Raw genomic sequence first — 12,056 nt, forward strand, 5'->3', positions numbered from 1 at the left:
TGGGACGGGGAAAGAGAAAGATTGCTCCCTGGTACCATCTGGGGGAGGGGATGGCCCGCGGGGAGTGCCAGAGGTGAGCCCACGCCTGTATCCTCAGGAGGCCGGAGCCCTCCTTGGGAAGGCTGCCTGGCCCAAGGGAATGCTATGATAATGCTTTATTTGCTGGGACAGAACCTCTCTCACAATGGGTCAGTCTGTTTTCGGACTCTCAGCCCTGATTTCAGGAATCTGTCCTCTGTTATTGTAAGACAGCCTGGACAAGGCTGCTGATTCAGTCTCTGACAGCCGTGGTTCAGACGTCCTCGAGTTGAATCACAGCCTTCCTCACTTTGACTCACACCCCTTCACTGGCCCTTTTCAGCCCTGGGGGAACCTCTCAGGGTTCCCCTCTCTGGGTGAAGAGCTCTCACTCCTCTTCCACTTGACAGTGCTGAAGTGTCTGAAGGTAGAGATCAGACCTTTTCCCAGGACTCCAGTCTCAGCTCTCCAGCCGCCTTCTTAGCATCTCTGCTCAGAAGTCTCACAGACGTCTCAAACTCGAGTGTCCAAAATGAGATCCTGCTCTTCTTCCCCCGGACCTCTTGGCTGATAACGAAGCCATTGGAGTCATGTGACACTGCTCTGTACTGACACCCTCCATCAGACCGCCAGCAGATCAGGCTGGCTTCCCCCTCCAGGGACCTCCCTACTTCTTACCCTCTCTGCATCCCATCACTGCCGCTCCGGGCTGAGCCACCGTCACATCTTGCCTGGGTTACTGCAGTGCCCTCCTAGCGCGTCTGTTCTTCACGGGGCAGCCAGCTTTCAAAATACAAGTCACATCACCTCACTCCCTCATGCAGACCCTGCCAGGGCTCCCACCTCTCAGATGAAAAGCCTAGACCCTTTCAGGGCCTGCGAGGTCCTTCTTCATTGGCCCCCATCACCTCTCGCGCCTCCTTTCCACGGCTCTCTCCCTCCCTCCCTTCCTCCAGTCCTGTCACACTGGTCTCAGTGCTGTTCCTAACGTGCCAGACACGTGTCACCCGAGGCCTTTGCTCTCCCTGTCCCATGGGCCTGCTCCCCAGGTATCTGCCACCACCTCAGTGAGGCCTGTCCCCACCATCCAGTTTATTGTCACCTGCCCAATCATAGCATTTCCGATCTCCCTTAACCTTCTCTGCTTTCCCTTTTTTCTGGAGCATTTATCACTTCCCTGATATACTAAATGCTTTATTCACTTGTTACATGTGACATCTGTCCCCTCTCACTAAAATGGAAGTCCCGTGAGGGCAGGGATCTTTGTTTCATTCACTGATTAGCCCAAATGCCTAAAATCGTTACCACAGTAGGTAATGGTACGTGTTTACTGAATGAAGGAGTGAATCATGGTTTCTCTGTTCCTTCCACCACTCAGTAGATGGTGTGGCTTCTAGGTCCTTCTCCATGATTTCGGCTGTCCTCTGAAGTGCTGTAGGGTGTCAAGAGCTCCCTACCACACATGGCCCAGAGCCCAGAGCCCAAGGTCTGGCCTGATTGTGTGGCTTTCTCCCCGGCACCGAGTAGCAAGACTAACACTTAACCCTGTGGGCTCTGTTAAGGCCTTCTGAGCACCCATCCAAAAGGGCAAGTTGTTCCTTTCCCCTTTAACTGGGACTTCTCATTTTCTCCAGCTCCTCCCAATAAGTTTTTTTTTTTTTTTTTTTTTAATTTGGTTGTGCTGGGTCTTAGTTGCAGCAGGCAGGCTCCTTAGTTGTGGCATGTGAACTCTTAGTTGCAGCATACATGTGGGATCTAGTTCCCTGGCCAGGGATTGAACTCAGGGCCCCTGCATTGGGAGTGCGGAATTTTAACCACTGCACCACCAGGGAAGTCCCCCAATAAGTTTTTATTGCACTGCCAGCCGTTTCCTTTTTTTTTTTAATTAATTAATTTTGTTTTATTTTTGGCTGCATGGGGTTTTTGTTGCTGTGAGTGGGCTTTCTCTAGTTGTGGCAAGCGGGGGGCTACTCTTCATTGTGGTGCACAGGCTTCTCATTGTGGTGGCCTCTCTTGTTGCAGAGCACGGGCTCTAGGTGCACGGGCTCAGTAGTTGTGGCACATGGGCTCAATAGTTGTGGCTCACAGGCTCTAGAGCGCAGGCTCAATAGTTGAGACACATGGGCTTAGCTGCTTCATGGCATGTGGGATCTTCCTGGGGCAGGGCTCAAACCCGTGTCCCCTGCATTGGCAGGCAGATTCTTAACCACTGCGCCACCAGGGAAGCCCCAGCCATTTCCTATTAACTGTGTCCTCATCCAAATCATAGATACAAATATCAAACCAGAGAGCCCTGAGGATATGGCCCTGAGACCCCTCCCCTTCTGCTTGGTGAGACCCCTCCCCTTCTGCTTGGTGAGACCCTCCCTCTCAGTTCCCTGAGGCTCCTCCTTCTTGACCCTCTCAAGCCCCCCCTGCCCACAACTTTCTGTGGCCCCTCCTCTTTGGCGCCCTGAGACTTCTGCCCGCCTCAGGATTTACCCCCTTCTCTAAGGGGTGGATGAAGAGGTCCTGCCCTTCCAGAAATCCATGCAGCCTGTCGCCTCTCCTAAGTGCTCCCAGACCATCACAGGAAACGTCCTGGAATTCTTCCCAGCACCAATAGCAAACTCACTGGGTTATAAGTTTCCACATCTGCCTTCTCTTCTCCTTTTATTTAAATCAGGAAAATGTTCTCCTGTTTCCAGATTTGGGGTCCTACTCTCAGTCTTCTCTAGGCCTCAGCGATTTGTGTGATATTTGAGTTGTAAAACAATTACTTGTGCCATGTTGAATGTGTTCATCATAGCGTCTTGTGCAGCAAGCACTGCTTTCTTCAATTTACAGATGACAACACTGAGGTTCAGAGAAATCAAATGTCTTGGTTAAAGTCTGCCAATTAATAAGTGGCCAAGCTCGGACTTGGACCCAGGTCTGCTGTCGTCAAGTACAGTGTGCTTTCCCGACAGCGGCTGCTGCGTGGGCTGAGAGGCTGGATTTGTTTGGAGGGGAGCACTGAGAGCACTAGCTTTAGTTCTCACAGCCTCTTCCTCAAGCTCTAGTTAAACTAAACTAAAGGCAGGATGGTGAGGAGAGAGAGGGAGGGAGGGGAAAGTTGGGTTTCTGTCATTTACTGAGCATTTACTACGTACCTAGAACAAAGTATTTTACTTTCTTTTTTTACACTTAAAGATTCACAAAAATCGGGTAAATTATTATTATCCTATTTTTTAACGAAGAAACCAGGGCTTCTAGAAATTGGGTAACTGGCCTTAGGCTATGGCTACTAAGCCCCATATTTGGGATTCAGACCAGGTCTGTCCAGTTCCAAGTCTAGACCACCCTGTAACAGTGGAGATGAGTAAGAGACATCATCTTTCCTGTCTTTACAACTAAGTTCTTAGCGATCCCTTCAAATATTCTGAGAATAAAGAAACTCTTTAAAAGAACAAAGAAATAATATTTAGAGTTTCTAATTGCTAACAGGAAATTCATCAGATGAAAAGACATGGTTAGTTAAAACTTTACTGGACTGATTTTCAAGAGTCATACAGAATGGCTTCGAATTAATCTCCCTCAAACCTTCAGGATTGTCTGAAACAAAGCAGGTAACTGTTATAACCCATGACATATTCGTTTTCAGATCTTATTAGCATCTCAGTAGAAGTGTGTATTTTGGGTGTGCCCTGTCAACACGAGGCACCTGTGTTCTCAACACGTGCGAGCACACATGTGGGCTGTCTTCCAGGGCAGCAGGTGGCAGGAGAAATAGTGCTGTCTCGGCTGAGCTGCAAACTGAATATGTGATATTGAACATGTTCCCGGCTTCTCCCACACATGTGTCTAAGCTTCTTTTCTCACTTCGAACATTAATGGATTGACCTAGAAGAGATCTGGGTTTCTCCCTGCCCTATGTTTCTAAAGACTAACTTATCCCTTATTCATAACCCCTGGGGCTAGTGTGTCGCGAAGTTCAGATTTTGTTCTGATTTTGAGTGGCCTTATAGTGAATACGTCATAGATATATGACAGCCCTAGAGGGGTCTGGGGCAGCACCCTGTAGAGAATCTTATTAGTATTTCTGCAGCAAAACATGTAGCTGTTCACAGTAAGTGGGATAAAGGGAAACTTTGAATAGACCCCCATCAGTGTAGGCAGGATTTTACTTCCAGCTGAGTTCTAGCAGGTCGGGTTTTGTGTCCAGATGAGTTTGCCACAAACTTATCATGAAGACTTTCAGTTTTCAGAACTTTCTGAATTACAGATTTTGCGCATAAGGGATTTTAATCCTATGTCTGCGTTTCTTCGGATGCCCTATTGGTAGTAGTCACATTTAGTATTTATCTAATGTTATGCTCTTGATGGGAAACAATGCGTTTAAAATCAAGTTCATTTCGTGCCATCGCTGTTTCTGGGATCACAGCGTGGCTCACAGGGAGGACAATGAGGATTATTTGTAATCATGACTTTGCAGCTTTTAAGACCTGGAAGATGCAGTCGCAGCTACGCCCAGTTATGCTCATACTTACAGTGTCAGGGAGTGAACTGAGCCCAGGCCAAAGGATTCTTCAACAATAACAGCTGTAAAAAAAAAAAAGTTTTCTGGTTAGCTCTTAGTTACCCAGAAAATTAGCCAGAGAACACCTCATTTCCTAAAAAGACTGGATAATGGATATTTTTCCTAGGCTAAGCTTAAATGGAATTTGTTTTTGTAGTACATGTTTCTTCCTTAACCTTCCTTGGTCAATAGCTCTCCTTGAATGTCCACCATAGAAATCCAACCCAAGCAGCCCTCGCTTATATATACCTCCCCTGCCATTCCCCACCCCAGTCCCGTCACCAAATGGTCTGACCAGTCTGAGCACTGAGGCTCCCTGGGTACTGCAGAGAACTCACAGGGATGCTGTGGTGGATTTAAAATTTTTGAGGAAAATAGCCATACTCAACATCTGTTGGATATTGTATGAACTACTAATTTAGATTACACTGCATTCCTTTCAAGAGATGGCATATTTTGCAAAGCTGAATTTTTGGCAATTGTTGAGATACAAAGCAAGACCCATGCAAAAGTCCATGTGGAACAGGAAATGAGGGTGGCCGTGTGCAATCTGATTCTAAGACTGAAGTGGTGTGATGCCCAATGGACACACACATTCCATTAGTAGGTAATTGTGGCTATTTAAGAATGAAGTAAAAGCATTATTTTTTTCTTTCAAGTTTTGTGTATTAAGTTGTGACACAGATATATGACATAAGGATGCAACGCAAGTGTTTATTAAGTTATTTGGATATAACTAATAAATGAAAACCATTGTGGATTTCTTTTGGCTTCGGGGGCACTGTGAAAAATTCACTGAGGTACTGAGAGTGCCATGAACTGAGAAAGTTTGGGAACCTCTGGTGTATAATTCACGCAGTTGCTCAGATGTAGAAACTTGGAGTCATCCTTGATTCCTCTCTCTTTCGTCTTCTCAAGCCTGCTAATCAATCAGTAAGTCCTCGCCACGCTCTCTTCCAGAAAATGTCCTGAATCCATTCTCCTTTCCACCACCACTGGGATCACTCTTGTCTAACCCACCATTCTACAACAGCCTCCCTGCTTTGGCTCTTGCTTTCCAATAATCCATTCTTCAGAGGTGATCTTTTTTAACACATAAATTTAGATCATGTTTTAATGACCTTGTTTGAAACTCTCCAGTGGTTTCCACTTCACTTTGAAAGGCCTCCGAGGGCTGCCGTGTGGGCCCCTGCTTCCTTTCTGGCCCTCCTGGAATCCCGCTCCTCCCCTCAAGCACCATGCTACAGCCTGTTCCCACCTCAGGGCTCTTTGTTAGTCCTTCCCATTGTCTGCAAAGTTCTTCTTCTGGATCTTCAGATGCCTGGCTTCTCCTCCTCAGGTGTTAGTTCCAATGTCACCTCCCCCGTGAAGCCCTCCCTGAGCAATTGATCTAAAATAGCCCCTCACCCCCAGGCACTATACATTTCATTATGTTGTTTTATTTGTTTCATAACGTTTGTATCATGCTCATTGATCTGTATTCCTGAGAATAGGAACTTTGCTCTCTTGTTTGCTGTTCTATTCCTGCCACTAGAGTAATGCCTGGCACATAGTAGGAGGTCATAAGTGTGTGTTGAAAGTAATAAATGTGTAATGATTTCATATGGTTGCATGTTTGGGTCACTCACTGACGACTTCTAATGGAGAAGATCCAGAAGTCTGTTGGGAGGGAGGAAGCTGTAATTTCATTTGACTGATACGTATGTATATATGTACACACACATATTGATATATATGTATATAAAATATACATTTATATAGAAAATACTAACCTAGTCAAGGGTTTCCTATATTCTTTGGGAAGAGACAACAGATAGTGACCTTATATGAACTCCAGTTTTCTTAGCAATATTAGCAGCACTGGCTTAGCGTATGTAATTATATTGAGTTGGTCATTGAGGCAACTCATTATTCCATTTGTTATTCTTCACAACAGGCAAGTCCTCCGATCCCTTCCTTTCCTTTCCTTTTCTTTTCTTTAAGAAATTGAGATAAAGATGTGTAAAAGAACATTTCTACAGCTACAGCATTAAACCCAAAGTGGGAATGCCATTGTCCAGCCTGAACTCGCTGATGTGTTTTCTTGGACAACGCTAAATCCTGGAAGGGCACGTGGCAAAGTGGCAATAGGCGTGGAATTATTCAGCATCTCTGGCAAACAGCAGTGGGGATTAAACAGAACTTCCTTTAATAAGATTACTTCTGTGACACTAAGAGCGGTTTGGCATATCCCCAAAGATACAAGGCATTTGTATCTATATAAGATTGAAGGAGCTTTCACACAAAGCAATTTTATTTTTCAACATCAAAGAGATGCTTGGGAGGGGTTGCTAGAAGGAGGCACACTGCCACAAATACAGGCAGTGCAAAAGCTTCTTTGTATAAAAGACGGTTTGCTCAGCCAGGAATTGTATCTGCAGCTCTTGCTACCCAGGGCTTAGAGAGCATTGCTCTTCACATCACAGGATTACAGAGAAGGGGAGGCCAGGGGTTAGGAATCAGGTTGACAAATTCCCCAGACAGGTGGCCACCCAGTGATAACCTTGGATTTCCAGGGAGTGGAGCTCAGTGCTTCTTGCGGCAGACTGTTGGACAGCTCTTATAAATAATAAATAATGACGATGATCCTGGTAATAACAATGAGAAGAAAGATCACCAAATTAAGCATGGAATTATTCAGCCACCATTTCTACGTTCCAGGCACTGTATTTAGCACATAACAAATTACACAGACTTCTGCTGCTAAATCCTCCTCCCTTGGGGCTTTCAACCAGCCTCCCCAGCTTTGCTGTCTGGAGCTACACACAACAGATTTGCTCCGCAGTGGCTGCAAATATTTGAAGGTAGCTTTTATGTTCTTTACCTTTTTTTTTTTTTTCGGTGCTAAACTTAGGTTTATGTTTGGAACCCGATGCAGGAATATATGTGGGTCAGTATTAAATTTCACCTTCCTGGCTTTGCCTCTCCCTTCCAGGCTGCTCAAATATTTGTGAATCTGATTCTATCACTCCATGCATTAAAAACAGACCTTATAACATTTGCTACTGAAAAGGATAAGCTTCCAAGGCTCCCTCCTATACTTTTCCCTTTCTTCTTTTCCTCTTGCTTTCTGCAGACATTTATGGAGGCCTTTCTATGTGCCAGACAGTGTCTGGCACGGGGCTGCAGCGTTGCAGAGGGCACACCTGTAGACCTCAAGAAAACTTCTTGCTTAAACCGGGAGACAGAAAGATACAGTACAGGATAGTGGGATTATGTCATGAATGAAAGAGGGGGAGGGGAATTTTAGTAGGCGTCTAAAGGAGTCTCCCCTTTAGTATAGGGAGCTAAGAGGGTGCCAGCACCACCTCTGGCTTCTGGGGCATGGGGCCCGTCAGGGACAGGGATTGTCCCCACGTAATTCAAAGCCAACCAGAGGATGTCCCAGGGCTGGGGGAGGGGGGAGGCTTTAGCCACCATAAGGAAGTGGAAAGAGAATTGAAATGGGAAGGATGGAAAGAGGATGGAGTTGAGGGGTGCCTTTGCTCCTCTCTGCTAGCTGCCTGACCAGTGAGGCGTCTCCCTAAAGAATCAAGTTCAGCTGCCTTGGCTAGTGAGGCTAAGTTTTCACATGGTAGACCAGAGAATCAGGGGGTATTTTATTTTATAGTTTTTTAACTTTTTATTTTATATTGGAGTATATAGTTGATTAACGATGTGTTAGTTTCAGGTGTACAGCAAAGTGATTCAGTTGTACATATATATATTTATCTATCTTTCTCAAATTCTTTTCCCATTTAGGTTGTTCATAATATCAAGCAGAGTTCTCAGTGGGGCATTTTAGATTTCAGTGAGAGACCAGGGAGGGACAGAATGAGAGAGGAAGGGGGTCACTTGTGACTTGAAAATGCCCAGTTAGTCACTGGGAAGGCTGGGAAGGCCAAGAGCAAAGGGATATTTTGTTATGACTGCTCGTGGGATTCTTCCGAGTAATTCTCCGGTTGTTTAGAGGCCAAACTCGATGTGAAGACTGGAGTCCTCAGGAGTCCAGGCAGAAGGGCTCGTCTGCTCATGTTGCAGACCCCAGCATGGTGCTGGGAGCCTGCGGGTTCCCAAGTGTTAGGAATTTTGTAGGACGGAGAATAAATGACCTTGGTAGACCCATCACCCCAAGTTGGATCCACATCCTTGTTCAAGGAGGGATGCCCCCTGCAGCGGTGAGCCCCTCCTAAGGAAGGAAACCTCTATCCAAGAAGCGACACAGTCCTGGAGATGAGTGGGTTCTGGGTTTATGCCAGCCGCTGCCTGGGAGCTGGCCCTGCCCCTCTCCTCAGGCTTCCTAGACTCCCGAAAAGCCGGTAGAAAGCCTCTTGCACACACTGATTTGATTAGGGCTGCTGGACTCCACCTGTTGCTGGAAGTTCAGAAAGTCATCACCTAAGTGAGGAGTGCTGACAGTGTTTATTTCCTTACAGAGCGTGACCATGAACGTGGTCAGGGGTAGCCCCCGGGGCCCTAAGCGTGTGGCCATGAGTGGGTGCAAACCACACACATATAGCTGAGCTCCAAAAGCATGGCTCACAGCTGGGAACCAGCATAAAGCTGAAGTCGATCACAGCCACTGGGAAGCAGGACTGTGGGTCTTCTATGCTTTGGAGCTGAGAGGCAGGCTCAGGACTTGTGGTGTGCTGCCTAAACACCCCTTCCTTCTAAAAGGCTAAGACATCAGTCTAAAAGGGCACAGGTGCCTGGCTCCACATTTGGAGTTGAGAGGGATGAAATATGAAAAGCACATAAACTGTGGGCTTTTTTTGTGTTTTCTGTTTTGTTTTTTAAATTTTTGGCTGCGTTGGGTCTTCACCGCTGTGCGGGCTTTCTCCAGTTGTGGCAAGCAGGGGCTACTCTTCATTGCAATGTGGTCTTCTCAGTGCAGTGCTTCTCTTGTTGTGGAGCACGGGCTCTAGGTGCACAGGCTTCAGTAGTTGCAGCACACGAGCTCAGTAGTTGCGGCATGTGGGCTTAGTAGTTGTGGCACATGGGCTCAGTAGTTGTGGCACTCGGGCTCAGTAGTTGTGACACACGGGCATAGCTGCTCCGCGGTATGTGGGATCTTCCCAGCCCAGGGATCGAATCCGTGTCCCCTGCATTGGCAGGTGGATTCTTAACCACTGCACCACCAGGGAAGTCCCTAAACTGTGCTGTTAAACTAGCACCTCCTATTATTGGTGGGACAGGAAGAGCGTAGGCAGATATTTCTAGGCTAAGAGATTTTGAACTACATGAGCCCAAAGTGAAGAGGCCGGTAAAGCCCTAAGATCCAGGAGGAGACCAGCAGGTGCTGGGTGGAGGACTAGTGGATACAGTCGTTGGCTGAGGAATTTGCTGCTGAAGCCCTGCCCAACAGTCTACACCAGCCCCCACTGAATCAGCAAAGATGAGATAGCAGGGCTCCATTGTCTCGTGGCTCAAGAGAAGCCTGGAGTTTTGGTGGACAGCAGATGGTCTCCTTCCAATAGGAAACTGGAGGGAAGTTTGGTTCTAGAACAGGCTAGTGTATTCATAACTACCTGTAGGACTCCTGTCTTTCCTGTCAATCCTTCCTGTGCCCAGAAGGAGGCCCAGTTCACAGTTACACGGGGAAGGGACCGGGCTATTGGGCTCGTCATGAGTAGCTGGTCATCTCAGGCCCTGCAGGCCTCTCTCAGAGCTGGGCCCAGGGACGTGTCTGCTGAGCCGCCCTCCTGCCTGGGCTTCCTCCAGGCCCCTGTTTCCCAGCTCCTCTTGGTTTTCTAGTCACAGCCCTGCTTTATTTTCTGGAGAATGTTGTATACATTTTTGCCAACTCTTCCAGAGGGGGATTTCTTTTTAGGATTCCAGCTTTGCTTTTGAATTTTCTTGTCACTGGAAAGCAAGTCTATTCATCCTTTAAAACCTAACTCAGGGACTTCCCCGGTGGCACAGTGGTTAAGAATCCACCTGCCAATGCAGGGGACACGGGTTCGAGCCCTGGTCCGGGAAGATTCCACATGCCACGGAGCAACTAAGCCCGTGTGCCACAGCAACTGAGCCCTTGTGCCACAACTACTGAAGCCTGCGTGTATAAAGCCCGTGTTCCGCAACAAGAGAAGCCACCAAAATGATAAGTCCGGGCACTGCAACGAAGAGTAGTCCTCTCTCACCGCAACTAGAGAAAGCCCACGTGCAGCAACGAAGACCCAACGCAGCCAATAAAAATAAATAAATAAATTAATTAATTAAAAAAAAAGCCTAACTCAAAGTCACCTCCTCAGTGAGAATGTGCAGGTTCTTCCGGAAAGAGTCTGTCCTCTTTCCCCCACAGCTCTCTCAATCCTCCTTTCCTGCACTGCGTGTGTTTGTTTGCATGATGCCTGGCACATAGCAGGATTTCAACCCGCGTCTGTGGACTGAATGGATGATATATAGGAAGAAAGGCTCACAGGAGACTGCATATCAAGTTTCTGGTTTGGACTGGTCAGGCCACCACCCACTTAACTTTCGTGTTATGGAGGAAAAACCCAAGACATGGGTTGTGGGTGGCTCAGACAACAGAGATGCAGCTGATGAAGCGGATGGGTGGGCCACAGGACCCCTGGGTGTAGCTTGGGTGCTGCCAGCCCAGGCTTGGAAACCCTAGCTATGGGGGAGAAGTCTCATTGCTGTAAAGGATCCAGGGCACTCTGTGGTGCTCTGCAAACACAAGGCCTTCTGGTTGCTGATGTGCTCTGTAGCTGTTTATAACATCTGTAACTGGTAGGATTCTTGGCTGAAGGCAGCTGCCTTCCTCTTGGGGGGAACAAGCTATACCCCCTTTCGGTGAGTTCTATGGTGCCCATGCCTGGGCTGATTGGGATCCACGTGGAAAAATGCCAGGGGGCAACACTGATGTCAGAAAGTTACCTTCATCCCCTTAGACCAATCAATGCAGTTTTTAGCCGTATAGACACCCCAGTGCACTCAGTAAAACATAATTTCCTAAGGCCTTTTAAAAATAAATAGAATTTCAGATGTATTCAGGTTTGAACTTTTAAGGAGGGTGACCTTGAGCCGGCACGTGGCAGGAGCACCTGTGGCCACGCAGAGCCATCGCCCTGGAAGCTTAGCGCTGCTGTTTCTGTCCTATTTTAGAAAAGGAGGGCGGGGTGGGGGAAAGAAACACAGGTAAACTGAGTCATTTGCTTGGGGTCACAGGAGCCGGTTTCTGCTCAAGGCTGGAGTTTGGGATGTGGGGAATTCCCTTCCTGCTTAGCTGACTGGTCTATGCAGGCTGAAAAGGAAGAAGTCACACTGTCACACCCAGAGTTTTTCTGTGGCTGTCTAGAGTGGAAGGGGTCAGTCCTCCTTTATTGGCAGACGTATCCACCCAACATAGCGCTTCACGAAGGGGAGAAGTGCGGCACAGCCAAGGGAGGGAGAGCGAGGGAGGGAGAGAAACAAAGATGTCTTCGTAGTGTCGCTTCTTTGTTCCCCAGCCCCTCGACTCTGCTCCCCACTCCCTGGCGGG

This window comes from Hippopotamus amphibius, chromosome 14 (genome assembly GCF_030028045.1).
Source record: "Hippopotamus amphibius kiboko isolate mHipAmp2 chromosome 14, mHipAmp2.hap2, whole genome shotgun sequence".
NCBI lineage: Eukaryota > Metazoa > Chordata > Mammalia > Artiodactyla > Hippopotamidae > Hippopotamus > Hippopotamus amphibius.